This window comes from Corythoichthys intestinalis, chromosome 9, assembly GCF_030265065.1.
Source record: "Corythoichthys intestinalis isolate RoL2023-P3 chromosome 9, ASM3026506v1, whole genome shotgun sequence".
Taxonomy (NCBI): Eukaryota; Metazoa; Chordata; class Actinopteri; order Syngnathiformes; family Syngnathidae; genus Corythoichthys; species Corythoichthys intestinalis.
In genome coordinates this window covers 30620827-30640790 of record NC_080403.1, presented here as the reverse complement: position 1 = coordinate 30640790, position 19964 = coordinate 30620827, and the positions used below count along the sequence as shown (strand labels likewise).

Sequence of the window (19964 nt, the reverse complement as noted above, 5' to 3'; positions counted from 1 at the left end):
GCACACATTGATATACAAAACAAGATGTACTGCTAGCAGTCCAATCAATGGATTTCTATGACGACATTCTATCCTGTAGTATTATATCTAGGGTAGACAGGGATATTGGTGTGTTAATGGGCACAGGCCAAAGTTAATTCGGACAGAATGAAGTCGTTAATAAATTATTATTTCTGTGCGGCCCGGTACCAAATGTGCCACGGACCAGTACCGGTCTGCGGCCCGGCGGTTGGGGACCCCTGGTTTAAAATGATCACGTGTCCCAGTTTGACATGACTTATTCATGTAATTCGGATCAAAAAAACACTTGCATTTGCATCATACATGCATCAATCAAGTATTGACGGATCGCATGCTGAGAACTAGCATTTACTGTATATTGCTAGCTAGCTAGTATATCAATCTGTTTTCAGCGACACTCAAGTATTGACAGCCCGCGAGCTGAGCACTGTCATCCCCATATACAGGGCTAGCTATATCCATTTTCCAAGTGTCATATAAAACAAAGTTTTTCATCCATGCAATGGACTGAATATTAGAATTGAAATAAAATGTCAATTGCACTCATAAATATTCATGTCATTTTATTTTACATTTTTCCTGGATGAGTGTAGAAACAAAACCGTGAGAAATGTGTGCATAAGATGTGCATAGAGTTGATTGATTGATTGATTGATTGATTGATTGATTGATTGATTGATTGATTGATTGATTGATTGATTGATTGATTGATTGATTGATTGGAAATATTCCAACACATCACGGAAGAAGCAACAAGGGAGCACACACTAATGCTGATTTGGCAAAGTGCACAGAATACAAACAAATAATTGATTAAAAAAAATATTAAGGTATTATAAATTTCAGGGGGGGAGGCAGCCTTGGTTTCCTCATTTTCAGTTTTTAGTGGCGGCCAAGAATCTTCAACTAGGCATCAATAGTTTCAAATTTTCCTTTTATCTGTATTATTGTTTTCACACATTTAAATAAGCTGCATCCACGTTTTTCATCCAAATGGACTCTGCAGCTCTCAGGGTTTTACCACAAATATTGAAAAATCCTAAAATCAGTGATCAGTCAGTTGCTATTATTATGAAGGCTTTTTTTAAGCACACTATTTTTAACACACACTGTATGTCAAGTAATTGAACTCCCTCATTTTGATAAAATATTATAGACATTTTAGTCAAAAGTTGTAATCTGTTTTAGGGCTGCAGCTATCGAATATTTTAGTAATCGAGTAATCGACTGAAAATTCTATCGATTAATCGAGTAATCGGATAAAACAAATATATTTTTAGGTGAAGAGCAATTATAAATATACATGAGAAAACAAGACATTTCATCTAATCTTGAACCATTTTCAGTCAATCAATGTCTTTATTTTCGATGTATATTGTAGCTAGAATTTAAAAAAAAAAGACTAATTCACTGCTTTCACTCAAAAAACTTTTAGATCTTATTTAAAAAAATATATATATATATTACCTAAAAATGCCGTTACGCTTGATAACAAACATCACTTAAAAGTTAGGATTTTTTCCCACGTGTTTCAATTGAATTTCTCTTTGTGTCAAGCCATTTTTAAGTTCTAGTTAAGTTTTAAGTTAGTCTAAACCCTAAGTCCTGATAGGTTTTTGAGTTTTTGCAGTGTTTAAAATAAATGTATGATACAGGCTGTACTGGAGCACATTAGGGACCAGTGCTACTTGGTGTTTTATCCAGCAATGATTACTGAGCTAAAATTGATAGTTAGCATGATTAAGTTTTTATTTTACACCCTCATCACTCCACAATGCTGTGTTATGTTAAAGCCTGTATGTAAGACACGTTAGCCACGCAACGACAGTGGTCATAATTAAGTGAAACCTAGTCCTCCGCAGGGCTAACTTTACGTGAGCTAGTAGCGACAGTAACGTTAATCTTATTTATTAGCGCTTAGCGCTCTTTATTAGCGCTTAGCGCTGTACTGCTTTAAGATGGCGGCTGTTTAATAACGCTGCCCAGACGCGGCCGAGTCTGTCATTGCGCATCTAGTTCAACATACATGTGATCTTTATGAGACGCATCAGACGCTAGCTGTTACCAACTTAGCATCGTGCGGGCTAGTATTTGGCAACGTCGGCATCGTTTGTGGCGGCTGTCAGCTGCAGTAAGTTTTTTTTTTTCCCCTTCTTCCTCTCCGCACGTGACAGCGCATTGTCCCGCATTAAAAGTAGTCCAAGCAAAACGTGATGCTTAGAGCTGTCAAAATAAACGATTACTCGAGGTGAATAAAATTACTCGGATCAGGTTTTAAACTCGAGTTACTCGAGTTGCTCGAGTACTCGTTTCAGCTCTAATCTGTTTATTGTATTGCACTTTGTACAATATTGGACATGGATGGACTATAATGGGTTTCTCTATATACGGTATCTTTAGGATACAGTGAAACATACTCTCCAAGGATGTTAAATATGTGTGAAGTTGTGGTATCGGGATCAGACAGTAAACGGCACTGTTCTCTGCCCGAGGAGACCCACTGGTCAGACAAATTACTTAAAGGGCAGCATCTCACTGAGCTCGCCTGAACCTGCCTGAGGGTGCGAGTGTCTGTGACTCTGGGTGTGTTGACGCTTGATCCAAAAGACCCCCAATTGTTGTCCTTTTCCGGTGCAAAGGCAACATAAGTACATACAGGCCAAATGCTACCCTTTCCTTGCCTTTACCCACATCACAGCTCTATTACACACAAGTGGTTAACCACAGAAATTATACAATTAAAACAATTTTCTGCATCTATCAGTCAGACTGATCTAATAAGCCATTCAAATGACACTAATGGACTGAGCACCCCTCTCTATCCTTCCCCGAGCAAAGTATTTTTCTCTATACAACAAAATGAAGGCAAACCATCTGCATCAGTGGAAAACAAAGACAGCCAAGAGGAATAGAATTACAGTACATTCATTTAGCAGGATGTTGATGAGCATATTTCAGACTTTGCAGTTTTCTTTATGAGGTGTGCTGGAGCAAGGAAATCATCTGGTTGCTTGCTCAAAAGAATCATTGGCAGCAGAAAGCAAAAGAAATTATTATTTTTATCATACCAAAAAAAAAAATTAAGATGTTTATTGCAAAGGCTGGCAGTGCTGGGTAAAAAATTCAAAAGCAGTATGGGATGATATAATTCAATATTTTAGTGACCGTAAACCAAAGCATATGGTGCCAGGTCAACATTGGCTTGACTGCCAAGGACAGAAAACTGGGCTACAGACAGACACAGGGTGTAAAGGTGTGAAAAGAATGGGAAGAAATGAGATATGCCCAAACCTTGACCTGGATATCCTGCATCTCTGTCCACCCAACGTTGACAAGAAACACTCCCTGACAAGTTCAAGGGAAGTGCTTTCATGGTAGCTGTCCTATTCAACTAGCTCTACCAAGCGAAATGGCAAAAGAGCTTTTTGTGTTTATGATCCATCCTGATGGGGTATACATAACTATCCATTAGATACAAGTTCTACTATACATGTTGATAGTCCATAAAGGAGAAGTGGTAGTACCCACAAGTAAGTGCCCCATCAGCAGCAAGAGAAAAGCTGTGTTTTATGGTAATAGATCACAGACTCAAGCCATTGACCACAGAGCCCACAAAGAGGCGTCAAGTGTCATGCGGGGCAGCCGTGCAAAAGGAGCAGAAAGATATGACCCTCTTCTCATCCGTGCATGAATCTGCCTAATGCTGCTTTCTCACTGAGATCGGCTCTCAGAAACACTGTCAAAACATGTATATCTGGAACACAAATCTATTGACTCAAAAAGCTGTCTTCCCTTAGTAATTTAACCAGGAGCAATATTGTGGCCTCTAATTCAACTGTGATTCATGAAAGTTCATCTTACGGAGAGATTCGTAACAGGCATTTTCTGTCTGGGCCAGGCTAGTGAAGCATAACTAAACCACAAACAAGAAACACCCTGACATGGATATTGGAACAGTGAGCACAGTAAAATGCCTCCTGGGCTCGATTTACCACCGAACCAACATGCACCCATGCTGCTGGGGAGCTGGGTGAGCAGGAGTTGATAGGCTCGTCTTCACAGTCACTATTTAATTGCTGATTCCATTTCTTTGCACAAATGTCACAAGCTCTCCTGATCAGTGGTACAGCAGCAACTGGCGGCACGGCTGGCAAGCAGCCAAATACCGAATACTTTCACCCATTAAAGGCTCGCAGGTAATACGGAGGCAACAAGAGGAACATATAGGCAATATCTCACTAAAAAGTGAAATTTAGCTGAACACAAAGGTCTGTCAAGCCCCAATAATTTGGATTAGCACCAAGCGGCATATTGTACCTCCAGTATTTGTCAAATTTTTTTTCACTGCCATCCCGGCTAAAAGAAATTGCTAGAGAATGGCTTCTCTCACATGAGCAACAAAGGTGAAAACATAGCCCATTAAATATTTATGGAGTATAACTGCAGATGTACGTGAATGAGGAATTTCTTGACTGGTGATAACCCAAGGCTCAAAGTGCCGATTCTTTAAAGAAAACAATTGGTACATTTTATTTGTGACAAAGAAGTATATTTTCATTTAAATTCTACTTCTGTGCCATTCATTCATCTACATACGTATAGTATACTGTATCTGCTTAATAGACATTAGGGATAGGAAACTTAGGCGATAACAAGAGCCAAAAATGTTTTAGCCACACCTTAGCCCCCATCTGACTATTTGATACATTTCTGCATCGTAGTAGTGACTCAAAAAATCTTCAATAAAATAATCAATGCCTTGTATCAGGGGAAAATTTACTTATTATTACCACTTATTTACATGTAGATCACGGGATGCTGGAGTCTATCCCAACTGATTTTGGGCAGTAGGTTGGGTACACCCTGAATTGGTTGCCAGCCAATCGCAGGACACAACGAGACGAACAACCATTCACACTCTCACTCATACCTAAGGACAATTTGGGGTGTTCAATCAGCCAAACACACATGTTTTGGGGTTGTGGGAGTAAACCGGAGAAGACCCATGAAGGCACAGGGAGCACACTCAAACTCCGCACAGGGAGAATACACAAACTTCACACAGGAAGGCCAGGGCCTGCGATTGAACCCTTGTGCTAAGAACTGTGAGGCAGACATGCTAACCACTCATCCGCCGTGCCATGATAGCCAAACATATACAATATAAATAATAATCTGAGCCAGGTGCATAAATAGTGAGGTTTGTTGAAAATAATCAAGAAAATGGAAATCTGGTAAACAAAACACATCAGTAAATAGATGACAAATAAATGCATTCATGCAAGAAAGAAGAGTAGGCTTGGTGTTACATACCCAAATCAGTAGTGCAGAATTTCCAGGCACTCCATTCCTCCAATCAGAATTGAGTTTGTTCTCTTTGCATCGAGTCATTGGAACTATGAGGACAAAATACAGAGAGCGAGAAAGAGAAAGGGAGGGAAGGAAATGATATAATAATTACAAACAGGAAGTTAAAAAAGGTGGGGGAAACCCCCAAAGCACTTTACAAAGCCTATAAATTTAAAAAAAAAAAAAAAAAAAAAAAAAAAAAAAAAAATTGGGCAAAAGTAAACATGATCTTTTCTCACTACCATTTAACAAATGACACACTAATTCCTGGCCTACATGCATAATGTTTGTCTCATATAAGAACCAACATATAAAACCAATTTTCACCACAAGGGTTGTTTTATTAGTCACAGAATATGATTCAATTCTCACCTTATGACAATGGAATGCCACAAATTGACTCACACCAAGCATTATAGTAATGTAAACCAGACACTGTTTTGCATTTGGCTTTAAGGTCAAATTTTGTGCGTCAAATGTCACATGAGAGTATTGAGCTTTATTTTTTTTTCTAAACATATTACCTAGAATAATCAAATAAACATTGATAGCTAACGTGTCAATATAAATATTACATGATGGTATCACCAATATGGACATTTAATAACACTGCGATAATTCCTTATATGCCTATTAGGCTATAATACTATTACATGGTTTTGATTAATAACAGAAAATGTTTTTTTAATTCAATAGGCTAAACAAGTGATAAGAAAATGACTAGTTCTAAAATGTAGTTCATATTACAGTGTACAAATAAGGCAGTGAAGTGTGCCAGTTACGCTATCGGACACTAAAGGTCAATTGACAGGTTCAATGGCAAAAATATTTTGGTTTTAATGGTCAGGTCTTCAATGAGACGAACAACTAAGTAAAGTCCAACATTATTCATCATTGACCAAAGAGGAATTCAACTACAGTATATCTTCGTATAGCCATGTTTCCACATGCTGTCAACATTTTTAGGCTTGCTTTGGGCCTGAAATAACATGCTTCTGATTAGACATGTGCTGATTACCGGTTTTAGGGTATAGTACGGTATCAAGATGTCAAGGTTTCAAACCCGCAAAAAATTTCCATCATACCGTCCCTAAGGTATTACATATTTTTATGTCTCAAAAAGAATAGAGAAATCCCTTGCTTACAGCTGTAAGGCTCAACCCCCACTGGTTGTTTCTCAGTGTCAGTGAGTCAGCTGTGCTACACGATGGCTGGAGGAGGTGAAACTCCTGAACTTTTTCCCTTGTTGAAGAAAACGAAATCGCTGGTATGGGAATACTTCCGCGACAGAAAAATTACAGACGGCCGTTGCTTAGAGGAAGAGGGCTAACCGAAATGTTGAAATGTGTTTGTGGAGGGTGGCTGCCGAGGAGGCAATACCTCCAATATGATTTCTTACTTATACAAAATTAGAGGATAGTAAACACCATCATTAATGTTTCCCACCAGTTACGAGCATTAACTCCACCGTGTTTTGTGTGTCTAGCTGTGGTAGAACGTGGTATTTTTTTTCTCTCCGGCAACTGTCTGTGTTGAGAAAGAGAGTATGTGTGTATAATGGGAACATACTAGTCATACACAAATGCTTTTTATTGGAAAAAATTCAATTATTTTGTTCTGATGGTCATAATGTTGAGCTGTGGCTGTGGGTTTACGCTCACCTAAAGGACATCATTTATTTTAATCTAAAAAAAAATTTTTTTTCTTTTTTTTTTTTTTTTTTTTTTTTAACTTAACATTATACTTATGTTCCAATTTGCTAATATATTTTGAAAAATAAAAAACCTGTTCAATGGAAAAAAAAGTTTTGTTTTTGGTTTTTTTTTTTTTTGCTTTTAAACCCAGACATCTCAAAGTAAAAAATTTTAGAGCTGTTATACCGTCAAACCGTGATATTTTGGCTTAAGGTTATCATACTGTCAGAATATCATACTGGCACATGCCTACTTCTGATTGGTCAACAGCGCAGCTGTCGTTATTTCCAAAAATATGTTTATCCCAACAAGCCTCATGGGTTAATGGCCACACAACTGTATTCACATGTCCATCAAAACAGCATACTCTATTCTTAGTAAGGTCCCTTTAATGTACCTTGGATCGATACTAAAGTCAACTCCCAGAATTATCTGTCATTTAACAATGACGGTCAATCTTAACAAATAAGTAAAAGCTTGGAGCTTGGTGTAAAAAAACATTTCCAGTCCTTAAACATTAAGCACGTATAAGCAAGGATTTAGCCCACAGTCATTTTTACAAGCACTAAGTTGCAATATCCATTGCAAGAAGCTAGGGGATGCACATACTAACATGCAGTAATTGGGACTTCACTTGATATTCAATGCATGGCAGTGCATCTTTCTCTATGATACTTGGGTTTGTGAGAGCAAGAAAGTTATTTAAAAGATTTTTTTTTTTTTATTATACATTAAACATTCATTTCTGCGACTGCGTTTAAGGACGTTGAGTTTGCATCAGATCAATGGCCTGACCAGTTAAGTAACGCCACTCTCAGTAACCCATCTAATAAGTGTTGATCTGGGAACACCCTGAGCTGACCCATGGTGCTGGGAACAATTACAAGAGAGTAGTCTTTCTGGGCCGATGTCCACTTGACCCGGTGGGGTAAAGACGCAACAGAAATCCCCATGATTTAAAATCCTCCCCAAGACGTGCTGACAAGGTTAGCGGGTCATAGCAGACATTAACAGGTCAGTGTGTGGCCCACTTGGGAACAATTACTCCTCGTCACAGCTAAGTGGACACTTGATTGAACACGATAGAGGCAGGACACACTTCCCACAGATAACAATTCCCCAAGCCATTTAGGATAAAAAGCCCTTGTGATACAGCCTTTATGGGTAAAATTCATCTTCCTTTTCCCTTTTAAAAGAATGTGAGAGTGTGATAGAGAGCCATTCTCCAAAAGAGATGACTCAAAGCATTTCCATTTTGCAGTAATAGTCATAGCTGCTTATGACACAGAAACAAAGGTGACAGTGAAAAAGCCAAATAATGTTATGAGCTACTCACATCTTTAACAGTATTTCCAGCCATTTTATGAAAAAAAAATTACTAGTGGTAGGCACAAGCATTTTGTTGTTCCAATTAACCTTTATTTTCCCCATTATTCCTAATAAATTTATACATTTCTATTATACAGTATATACACACATACAATACCCTATCCCATTGACAACACTGAGAGCAAAAACAAAGTCCCTCTAAGGAGCCTGGGCATTAGAGGCAAACAATTTCTGAAACTCTACTGGGAAGACAAGCTACCAAATAACAACAGCCTGAGTATAAACAAGGTCTACACCTTTCTGGAGCAAGGGAATTGGAAAGCAGCTAGGGTCTCTGAGAAACAGTGGTTAGAACGTGAAACTGAGAGGCAAAATAAATCAAATGGCACTACTACCTTCCCAGTCTCAGGTCAACTGAATCATTAAGGGCCAAAGAAGATACCGTCATCTCCCATGAATAGCTCACAGAATCACAATATGACTTCACAGTAGTAAACACAGGAGTGCAAACCCAGGAGTTATTCATTATTCAAGCACCTCTGCTTAACAGGATGATCAATTCTAGTTTAGGCCATTCTCAGTGAAGAAGTAACATCACCTATATTTTGTTCTATTGTCGTTTAATGATTCAGGTCTATTCTGTGGCACACAAAAAGTACAACAATAAAAGTAGCCTGTGTTTGATCCTCATATTCCAAACCATAATAGTAAACACTGACATTGTATCAGGGACAAAGGGCCAATTAGCAATCTCCCCTTCTGCTATCAAGCAGCATGCTAGATTATAATAAGAACCTGCAAACTTTTATCTGTGCTAAAGTCTCATCAGCATAGTACCTCCGCTCTGCACAGCATTGCATCTTGGGTAATTACTACCTTCCAATTACTGCCCAGCTTGTAAATATATCAAATAAACAAGCAACAACCAGTCAATTAGGAGGTCCCTTTCATAACGGGGGTTCACATTGATGTTTTATGTACGGATAAGGACAGTAGCAGTAATAACAAAACTCTAGTGAACTTGTAACTGTTGTAGTTTAGAATATACCTCAAATTGTGAATGAGGGAATTGAAGAAAGTACACCGACACTTACTGGTTCCATCTTCAGAAACAAGAAAAGAGGAACAAAAAAAAACAGCCATAACAGCTTGTCAACAAAATTAGCAATGCCTTGCTCATCCCCCCTCCATTCACAGATGTGCTGGCTCAAATCTGAGTACGTTGATGGTTTATCACACAGCAAGTAGCAGGCTTAGCCAGAGCGGTGCATCCAGAAGACGTGATCAAAGAAATCCAACTTTTCAAACAGGAGCGGCAATGGAACAGCCCTGCCATGATATTTTTCTCATAAGCCTGGAACTGCCAACCGAGTCAACAGACAAATCGAGATGAAATGCTTTAAGAGCTGCTGCTACCTCATTATTTGAGGCTTCGGTGATCTGCAGTAACTAGGGCTGCAGCTATCTAATATTTTAGTAATCAACTGAAAATTCTATTGATTAATCCAGTAATCGGATAAAACATTTTTTTTTTTTAGGTAAAGAGCAATTATAAATATGCATGAGAAAAAAAGACATTTAATCCAATATTTTGAACCATTTTCAGTCAATCAATGTCTTTATTTTCGATGTACATTGTTGAAAACAGCCAACAATTGCATCTCAGATGTGACAAGGAAAAAAAAAATCACTGCTTCCACTCAAAAAACTTCTAGAGCTTATACAAAAACAAACATTTCTTACCTAAAAATGTAATTACGCTTGATAACACACATCACTTGAAAGCTACTTGTTTTTCCCACCTGTTTCAATTTAATTTTCATTTGTGTCAAGCTATTTTTAAGTTCTAGTTAAGTTTTAAGTTAGTCTAAACTGTAAGTACTGATAGGATTTTGAGTTTTTGCAGTGTTCAAAATAAATGTATGATACCTGCTGTATTGGAGCACATTAGGGACCAGTGCTACTTGGTGTTTTATTCAGCAATTCAGCAATTAGAGCTGGGAATCTTTGGGCACCTAACGATTCGATTACGATTACGATTCAGATGGTCCGATTCGATTCTAAAACGATTATTGATGCACCCCCCCCCCCCTCTTTTTTTTTTTTTTTTTTTTTTTTTTAATATTTTGTACATTTGTTCCAAAATTGTTCAAAAATACTCTCAGGCTAAACCAAACTACTATTTCAGTATCAAGTTAACATATAGCAGTAAACAAATATACAAAAATAACAGTAAATAAACTCCAGTCCCCATTCTGTATCAGCAGCTTTAAACTACATTCAATTAATTTAATGTTGTGAATCAACCGTTAAAGTTGTTAAAATTGCTCCCGTTAATCCATAATTTCCCTTTTGTCAACTTTCGACATGTGAAAGTTTTAAAACTATTTTAAAGATAGATTCAAGTCAATATTTTACCGATTTAGGAGTATTTTAGATAAAAAGTTAATTAGGTTTGCTTGGAAGGTTCGCTACAACAGCCTTGCAGAGAAGTGTACTGCTTTAAGATGGCGGCCGTTTGCTACGTCTGCATCTAGCTTTTTGTAGATGTGCTGCAAACGCTACCGCTACCGCAGTGCATCTAGTCTTATATAAATGATATCTACCGTAACATTATGTGGATGACGTACTTTTGTAGCAGCTTCAGGTATGTTGTTGTGTTTTTTTATCTCGTGGCATGAGTTGAGCTAGAGCCGTGAGTTGAGCATTGGCATTACCCGAGGGGCCGGGTAATGAGAAGCATGATGTTTAGCTACTCTCGCTCCGTTGCTCATTGACCGCGCGGCGCGCTGAGTGTGTTGTACTTCCGCTTTACTTGGCATATTTCAATAATCGGAATTTGGATGTTTGTGAATCGTTCTCGAATCTTCCACGGCCGAATCGCGAATAATCTAAGAATCGGAAATTTTGCACACCTCTATTTATTATGTTTTAATTTTACACCCTCATCACTCTACAGCGCTGTGTTTTTACAGATTAAATAAAGCCTGTATGTAAGACACGTTAGCCACTCATCGACAGTGGTCATAATCAGTTTGTAGCGGCTGTCGGCTGCAGTAATTTTTTAAATTTTTTTTTTTATTGCTTCTTCCTCTGCACACGTGACGTCAGCGCGTTGTCCCGCATTAAAAGTAGTCCGGGCAGAAGGTGATGCTTAGAGCTGGCAAAATTAAACGAATCCTCAAGGTGAATAAAATTACTCGGATCAGTTTTTAAACTCGAGTTACTCGAGTATTCGTTTCAGCTCTAGTAGTAACTAAACCAGTTAAATTTAATGTTTTTTGGTTTTGTACATAATACGTATTGTATTTAGTGTTTGAGGAATACATGAAGGTCCATCACTTTTGCAGCAACTGGACCATTAGAAGAACATGTTTCTAAACACTTTGCATCATACAGTATTAAAAAAAGCATGACTGTAAATATTAGGGGTGTGACAAATTATCGAAATGGGTATATATCGTGATACTTTGTATCCCAAAAGGTTATCGATACGCTCCTGCCAAGAATGGAGATATCATTTTAAAAAGGTGTCAATGTTTTAATAAAAAAAATAAATAAATAAAATAATTTTTAAAAAAAGGAACCAACAAGTTGTTACCAAAATCTTCTACCATAATAGTGTCTCAATTAACTCTAAGGCTGCATTGACGGTGCTCGACGCTCAATCCATTTAGAATGGGAATGTTTGTTCATTGAGAACCAGAGCATTCACAGTCATTCTGTCCAATTTTCACGGCATTTACAGGTCACTTGCTGTTCATTTTAGGGCATTTAAAGGTCATTTCCTATCGAGTTTGAGTCACTGCCTATTCATCTGGGTGATTCCCAGGTCACTTCCTGTTCTGTAACTCAAAATAAACAGGAAGGTACCCATGAAATAGCCCAAAATCAACAGAAAGTAACTGAAAATCAACAGGTAAATGACCAAATATGGCCCAAAATTACCTCATTGCCTGGCATTGGCTGTCACTGATTGCCATAGACGTTCAATCCGTTTGAAGTGGGAGGGATGGCAGCGAATGTTCATTCGCTGCCACCCTCCCACTTTAAATGGATTGGACATCTAGTAGTAATAAACTAATTCCAATTCACAGCAGAAGCTTCGCCATATCGTCCGATCATCGTTATCGTGAGCTTTGTATCGCAAATCGTATCGTATCGTGAGGTAACAAGAGATTCCCACTCCTAGTAAATATTCTAACACAAGAAGAACAAATCTTAAAATATTTCTTAAATCTTTTAACTAACTATCTCCGTAATTGTCCTCCACATAGCTCAATTGTTATATAGTCGCAATAGCAGTTTTGAGGTAGTATACGTGCCTCTATGTACTGAATGTCAAACGCACATCCAGCCAATTTTTAGCCACTGCTCCAGAAGCAATAACAACAACAGAGCACTTTTTTACTTGTACTTGAGTACATTTTTTGGATAACTACTTTTACTCTTGAGTAAAATTTGGGGCTACTCTACCCACCTCTGGATAACCTTAAGCTAAAATATCACGGTATTGCAATAACATCTCTAAAATGTGTTACTTTGAGATTCCTGGGTTTTTAAAAAATGTGTTACTTTGAGATACGTGGGTTTAAAAAATAAATCCATTGAACATCGTTTTTTTTTTTTTCAAAATATATTAGTAAATTGGAAAATAAGTATACTGTTAAGTTAAAATGACAAAATATTCTAAATAAAATAAAAAATTTAAAAAAAAGCCTAAATCCACAGCCACAGCTCGAAATGATTACCATCAGGACAAAAATAATTGAATTTTCCATAAAAAGCACATGTGTATGACTCGTATCATGTTTACATTATACACACACTCGCTTTCTCAACACATCAAATTTTACCACAGCTAGACACACTAAACAACGCTGGCGATAACTCTTGTAGCTGGCGGGAAACGTTCATGACAGTGTTAACTAACCTTTAATTTTGTATAAATGCGAAATCATATTGGAGGTATTGCCCCCTCGACAGCCACCCTCAGCAAACATTAAACGTATTAAATGTCGGTTGGCCCTCCGCCTCTAAGCAGCGGCCGTCTGTAACTTTTCTGTAGCCAAAGTATTCCCATACCAACGATTTCGTTTTCTTTGATGGAGGAAAAAGATCATGAGTTTCACCTCCTCCAGCCATCGTGTAGCACAGCTGACTCACTGACACTGAGCAACAACCGGTGGGGGAGGGTTGAGCTCTCTATGCAAATATTAAGACATAGACACCTGCAGTTTACAATCAGGTGTGATGTACATATGGATTTTCTTCCCCTAAATTTGTCAAAATTGTGGCAGTGCATCTTATTTTCAGATCCACTCTATAGTCCAGAAATCACAGTAAACTTGATTCCATCAAACTCAGCAGGGAACCAAATGTCTGATAGCCAAGTCCGCCACCAAACCCGAAATAAAGTTACCATATTTGAAAATGAGTGTCTGTATTTGTGAAGGTCCTTTTCTGCAAAGGTTAGCAAGCACACTGACCCCAGTGGCAGTTCAAATAAGGTACAGATCCTCTCTACCTCAGGCAACTCATGACAACAGCCCAGCAGCAGCACTATTTGATCTCTGATGTTTTCCTTAATCTGAGTTGTCAAGGTTCTCTTGCTGGAGTCTGTTTACTTTCCTTCTTTTACCAGAAAATGTTTTTCCCCTCTCAAAACAATGACTAATCCAAAGAAAAAAGGCGGGAGCACTGCAAGACAATCTACTAAAAGGCGTCATTTTCTATTTAGCACACTTTGTATTGATATCTGTTCCTACATGAAAAATAAAGCAAAAATAAGAATGTCATTGATTGTTTCATTCTTTTGTGCAAGTTCAAAATTATGTGGTTGCTATTCCATTCATGAAAATATAAACATAACTGACCAAATCAAATCATGTGTTTTGTGCGAGTTTGTGACATAGTTGCTACAAAAAGATATGTGAGCAGTTTGTATTTTTCAAAGATTGGTTTGAAATGATTAAGAGTTCCTTTCAGGAAGTGATATGAAAACAACTTAAATTCATAAACATCAGATAATTGAATATTAACCAAGATGTGTGTTGAAATCATAAGTATTTTTAAAGAGGCCATCAACTTCTATTTAATAATAAAAACATACAACGGGTACAGGGTTGAAAGATGTTCGCATCAAAACACACCGACAATAAGTTATGAAAAAATTAATCATTTCAAAGGAAAAGATAGGTAAATATAGGTAAACTAAAGATGCACGATAATATCGGTTACCGATAATTATTGGCCGATAATGGCAAGTACGACGTCAGGCAGATAATCCAGTTTTTTTTTTAATTCAACCGATAATGCAATCCGATAATTATATACCTGATTTAGCCTCCAAATGTGTGCAACTGGCGCAATTTTGTCCAATTCTGCACCGCCGCCACAACCCCTCCTCCCTCTGATGCATGAGTGACATCACACGAAATGCTTGATATCATGGTAGCTCCGTCACAACTCAGTCAGTCAGTCAGTAATGCATCCAGTACATTGCATATATATTAGTGATGCACAATAATACATTTTTCGACCGATATCGATAACCGATAATTTCCTGCCCCTTCCACCCGATAACCGATAATGTCACGCCGATAATTCTATTCAAATATGTATGTAAAATTTTAAAGTATACAAAGATCAAATGTTACTGTGCAAAAATGTAATTTAGTGCTATTTTTTTCCACATCAAATGTGAACAAGTAGTAAATTCCAACATCTAAACAATGGCAATGACATTGTGTAATGGTAAGCTTTTGGCAACAATTACTTAGAGAATAAACAACCAAGTTGCACAAAAATGCCTTTAAAAGTAAGCCATTCCTAACATATATCACATTACTACACTGCAAAAACACCTCCTTAAAACTAGCAGAATTGGACAAAACTGTTGATTGCGCACATTTGGAGGCTAAATCAAGTATATAATTATCGGATTGCATTATCGGTTGAATTTCGTTTTATCTGCATTATCTGTGTGACGTCATAATTGCCATTATCGGCCGAAAATTATCGGTGACCGATATTATCGTGCATCTCTAATATTTATAATGCCCTAATCAGATTTTTCTTAAATCTAGTCAAATATTTTTCTCCATTTTGTTTTGAATGTTAAAGACTGGATAACAGATGAATGCGCCAGATTATTCCACTAACTTGAAGTACAAATTACCATTTGTTCTATCTGAAACGTTTTCATTTTTCACCTAAATCAAGAAAAATTTGCTTTCAATAAATGTTTTGAACCATATCTATTCTTGAATAAAGATCATTTCTGACAAGCTTTTTTTAGGATTAAATATAATAATTTACTGCTTAAGATAAGGCTGTTAAACTTATTTTCAGTTAGCTTTTTTTCTTACTGTATTTCAAGAAATCTAAGTGAGTGAAATTTACTTGAAAAGCTGGCAGATAATTTCACTAATTTTCAATAGATTTACACTGAAAACAAAGGAATTTAACTAGTTTGACAGAGGTGTGTTTTTGTAGTGTATTAATGTTGCAGTGGGGAGAACTGTCCGAACTGCCAATGGGAAAACCCATTGGCAGTGTATCAAATATTTGTTCTCCCCACTGTATATGTATTGAGAATGGCTTACTTTTAAAGGCATTTCATGCAATTTAGGAATTTACTCTGTGTGTAATTATTGCCAAAAGTTTCCCAGATAGCAGACCGTCATTGAATAAACGTTGATTTTCCATCAAAATCATCAGTATGGTTGACAATGAATTTTTTTTACGTCAAGTGACGTTGAAACGTTGATCTGTGGTATGTCAGGCGATAGTTGGGTTAACATTGTTTTAAAGTTGATGAACTAATGCTGACAAATAGTTTATTCACGATTGACCGGAAAATATGATTGAAAAGTCATTGAATTATGGATGAGCGGGCGTTTTGGTGGAAAACAACATTGATTCAGCGTTGTTCCAATATTATTAATATTCCAAGTTTAGGTTTTGTAAAGATTTCAACGTTGAAACAACATTAATTGAGGGCGCAAAAGTGAAGTTGATTCAACGATATAAGATTGACAGCGGAATGTTGATTCAACATCTTTTCAATGTCGGTCTGCTATCTGTGTTACCATTGCACAATGTCAGACAATCTGTCATTCTTTAGATGTTGGAATTTACAACTTCTTCACATCTGAGGTGGAAAAAAAGAGCAATAAATTCTCTATTTGCACAGTAATATGTGCACTTGTGTATACTTTAAAATTCTACATATATCTTTTAATATAATTATCGGCTTGACATCATTGGTTAACGGCTGGAACGAGGAAGAAATGATCGGCTATCGGTTGAAAATGTATAATCGTGCATCACTAAAATAAAGTTTTTAAAATGCGAGGAATTCAGGCTACCCCAAAAAAATCTAATAAAACTCGGGTAACGCTGAAGAGATACTAGTGAAACACGTTTACACAAACAAACACTTTCTAAATGTTTGCTGGTTATGCAGTGTTTAGTTTGAGAGAAAATACGTGAACAAATGACACTTGCTGCTGCTCTACTTCTAAAGAAATCACTTCAATCCAACGATTAACTTTAGCAAAAAGCGTAAAAAAGGGACGATTGTCAGGAAAAGATAAGGCTAAAGATGTCAACTTGTGCGAAAAGTGCGCCTACACTTTCAATGGGAAATAAAGTCGTTCCTAACTGCACGCTGTTTACCTTGGTAGTGCAAAATCACACTGTCAGAGTGCATTTCTTTTTGAGGAGTTTGCCAGAACTTTCACAACACAACAGGAACACATCGTTGGTAAAGTTACAAAGGAAACCCGAGTTACGAGGACTATACATCACACGTAACATAAAATCCTGCAAGTTTGGGTTTTATGTTAGCCTACAGGTGAATGTGAGCGTGCGTGCGTGCACGTTATTAGCCCATTTCGCCAACTTCTAAGCGACATGTAAAAGAATAGCTCTGCTGCGTGAATTTACTCGTCACGGACATCTTAATAAGACACAACAATGTGTACAATAACAGAAACTTACCATGGTGCGAGTCGCTAAAGAGGAGCTAACAGGCGCACGCGGATGGACACAATTTGCTAGGGGTGCACGCGAGTTTGTGTACGGTGACCGCATGTGATACAAATCACGCCGTAAACACCAACAAGATTACTCCGCCAGCCTTGTTGGTAACGGTGACTGGGGGCACTAACTAACTTGTCGCTTAACTTAGCACGTGTCAGAGGAGGAGAGGGAGCGAATAGTTTGTCCTCCCGGTCGAAAAATGTGCGTCCTCCTTGCTGAGTGTTGATATAACGTATGTGAAAACCCAAAGAAAAGAAAAGAAAAGAGGAGGAAAAGAGGAAGATTCGCCTTTTTCATTGTTGTTGTTTAGATCTTCCATGTCCGTGACGTCATATCCACCTGCTGCGTAAACAAGGTTTATTGCATTAGAGTTGTCACATTCAAAAGTGCTATTAAGTTGAAAACAGCTCTAAGAAGCACTAAGTAGGTTCCTTCTAAGAATGTAATGATATGCATTAGTTTTGGCAGAAAGTGCGCCTACAGTGGGGAGGTTGTTAGGAGAGAACTACAACGTTTACTAATTGCAAGGGAGATGGAATGAACTATATATTTCTGAAATGCTACAGCTGTTTCATTTTTTTCAATAGCCTGTCGAAAGCCCTCATAATAGACTTTGGCAAACAGTAATTAACAAAAGTATGTTTTGAGTTGGAAAGACTTTAAGTCGTGAATAATTTTGTAAAGATGAACCATTTTCATTATTTTCTTAATTTTTAGTTATCAAGAATGGTTGCTTGCTGCAAATATTTGGTTGTAAAAGCTTATCTTACTGCTAACCATGATTTTCTCTGTGCGTGACTGATAATATCATTGCAGAGATTAAAATGTATTTTTGCTTGCCTCAGAAGGAAATTACTATACTGGTGGGTTTAACAGTCCAGTTAACACTAATTGTAAAGCAACACTGATATGATTTCACGAGAAACCACTTTAAGTCGTTTTTTGTCCTTGATCAAGGTCTAAGAAGCACAGCCCATTTCATTATGAAAGACATTACTGTACATCTTTATTTTTTTTCTCCATGGCTACAGCTGAGAGAACTGCTTCAGAACCTTCGCAGTGTGTTCCTTAGTAGACAGCGCCACCCTTTGTTTAAGAGCTGTGAAAGCATAGTTTTAATAACGCTCATATGTTGACGTTCATTTACTTATACGGAAGTTTAATGATAATCTAAAATTGAATGATCATAAACATTTATAAACCCTGAGAAGTACTAGGTGAGTTTTGTGAGCATTGCTAAATTCCCAAGTGTAAAGGCTCTCTAATTTGATGACGTTGTGAACATACTCAAACATACAGTATTGATAGAAATGAACCCCTTAGATTCCCTAACATCATTTTTTGTTTTTTGTTTTGTTTGTTTTGTTTTGTTTAATCTCTGTTTTACTGCCCCAATTACCTGATACAATTTGTGTCCTCTTATTTTTTTGACAGATGAAATGTTCACAGTCAAAGTTGCCTACAGATGCCAATCAATTGATAATGGGGACCACTATTTCTCAGCAAGAGCCTGCACCAATTAGATCAAAAGTCATAATGAATTCAAGTCATACAAATTTCTGTTTATAATTTGGTGATGTAATTATGTCCCATGCCTAGGTTTGGATGTACACGTGCATGTCCAAGTTCCCGAATTCTATTTTAACGCCTACACATTACATTTCAAGTCACAAGTCATTGAAAGAACACAAATGAAACCTGAAAATTGGCAAAAAAAAATTCATTCGAGTAGTGCCATAGGTTTAAACACATAGCAGTGACAATACAAAAGTAAACAGCAATATCAACATAAGATGAATGGAGGAAACCTGATTCTTCTCTGTTGTTTAAAAATAAAATCCCCATTAACAAGTTGTTCCTTCAGGCCAGTGTTTGAGATGTTTACTGTTCTACTATGTGAAAATGACTGCTGTAAAGCAAGATATTTACCAAAACAGCATCAACGTGTAAAAGTAGAGGATCACTCAAAGACAGCAAACTTCTGCCTAAGCAGCCAAAGTCAAAGCACTGTCATATCTCTGGCCTTTGACCCTTTGTCTTCTCGTCATATCACCTACCTGGAAATTTGAGTTAAATGGGCTTATCTGTTATCAAGTTATTGCAAAATTCCTTTTCTGACCTCTCTGACCGTTGACCTAATTACCTCAAAATGTAATCAACTCTTTTGTATATTACAAACATCTCCTGCACGTTTGGTTATAATTCCTTTATTCGTTCTTATCGTTAACACAAGCACATGGAACTAATTACATATCTTTTGCTATCTGTAATACATACAGTAACGTCTGCCATCTGTAAGTTTCGACTACTGGCAGAGACAATGGAAGTGAGTGTAAGCACTCAAGCCACCTTTGAATTTTGATTTCTAAAAAGCATATATAGAATCATTCATTCATTTTCCATGCTGCTTATTCTCATGTGGAGTCGCAGGGAGGCTAGAGCACATCTCAGCGAATATGAACAGTAGGTCATAGACTTCACTATCAGTTGACAAGACAAATATTGCGCCGCACCTTCCCGTTG

The 19964-nt window shown here is 37.3% G+C and overlaps 1 protein-coding gene across 11 annotated transcripts in view; it reads right to left on the bottom strand.

The window, feature by feature from the left end:
- foxp1b (forkhead box P1b) overlaps nucleotides 1–17727 on the bottom strand; it is a 251941-nt gene extending 234214 nt beyond the window's left edge. For 4 of the 11 annotated variants that reach the window (XR_009064346.1, XM_057845258.1, XM_057845259.1 and 1 more), the window contains exons 1-2: nucleotides 17400–17726; nucleotides 5335–5417 (exon numbers count right to left, since the gene is read on the bottom strand). The gene's annotated coding sequence lies outside the window, so the exon portion shown is untranslated. Of the gene's footprint in view, nucleotides 1–5334; nucleotides 5418–17075; nucleotides 17281–17399 lie in introns of those variants that run through there. The other 7 variants (XM_057845264.1, XM_057845254.1, XM_057845257.1 and 4 more) reach the window with 7 other exon arrangements.
- Between the last annotated feature and the right edge of the window lie 2237 nt (nucleotides 17728–19964).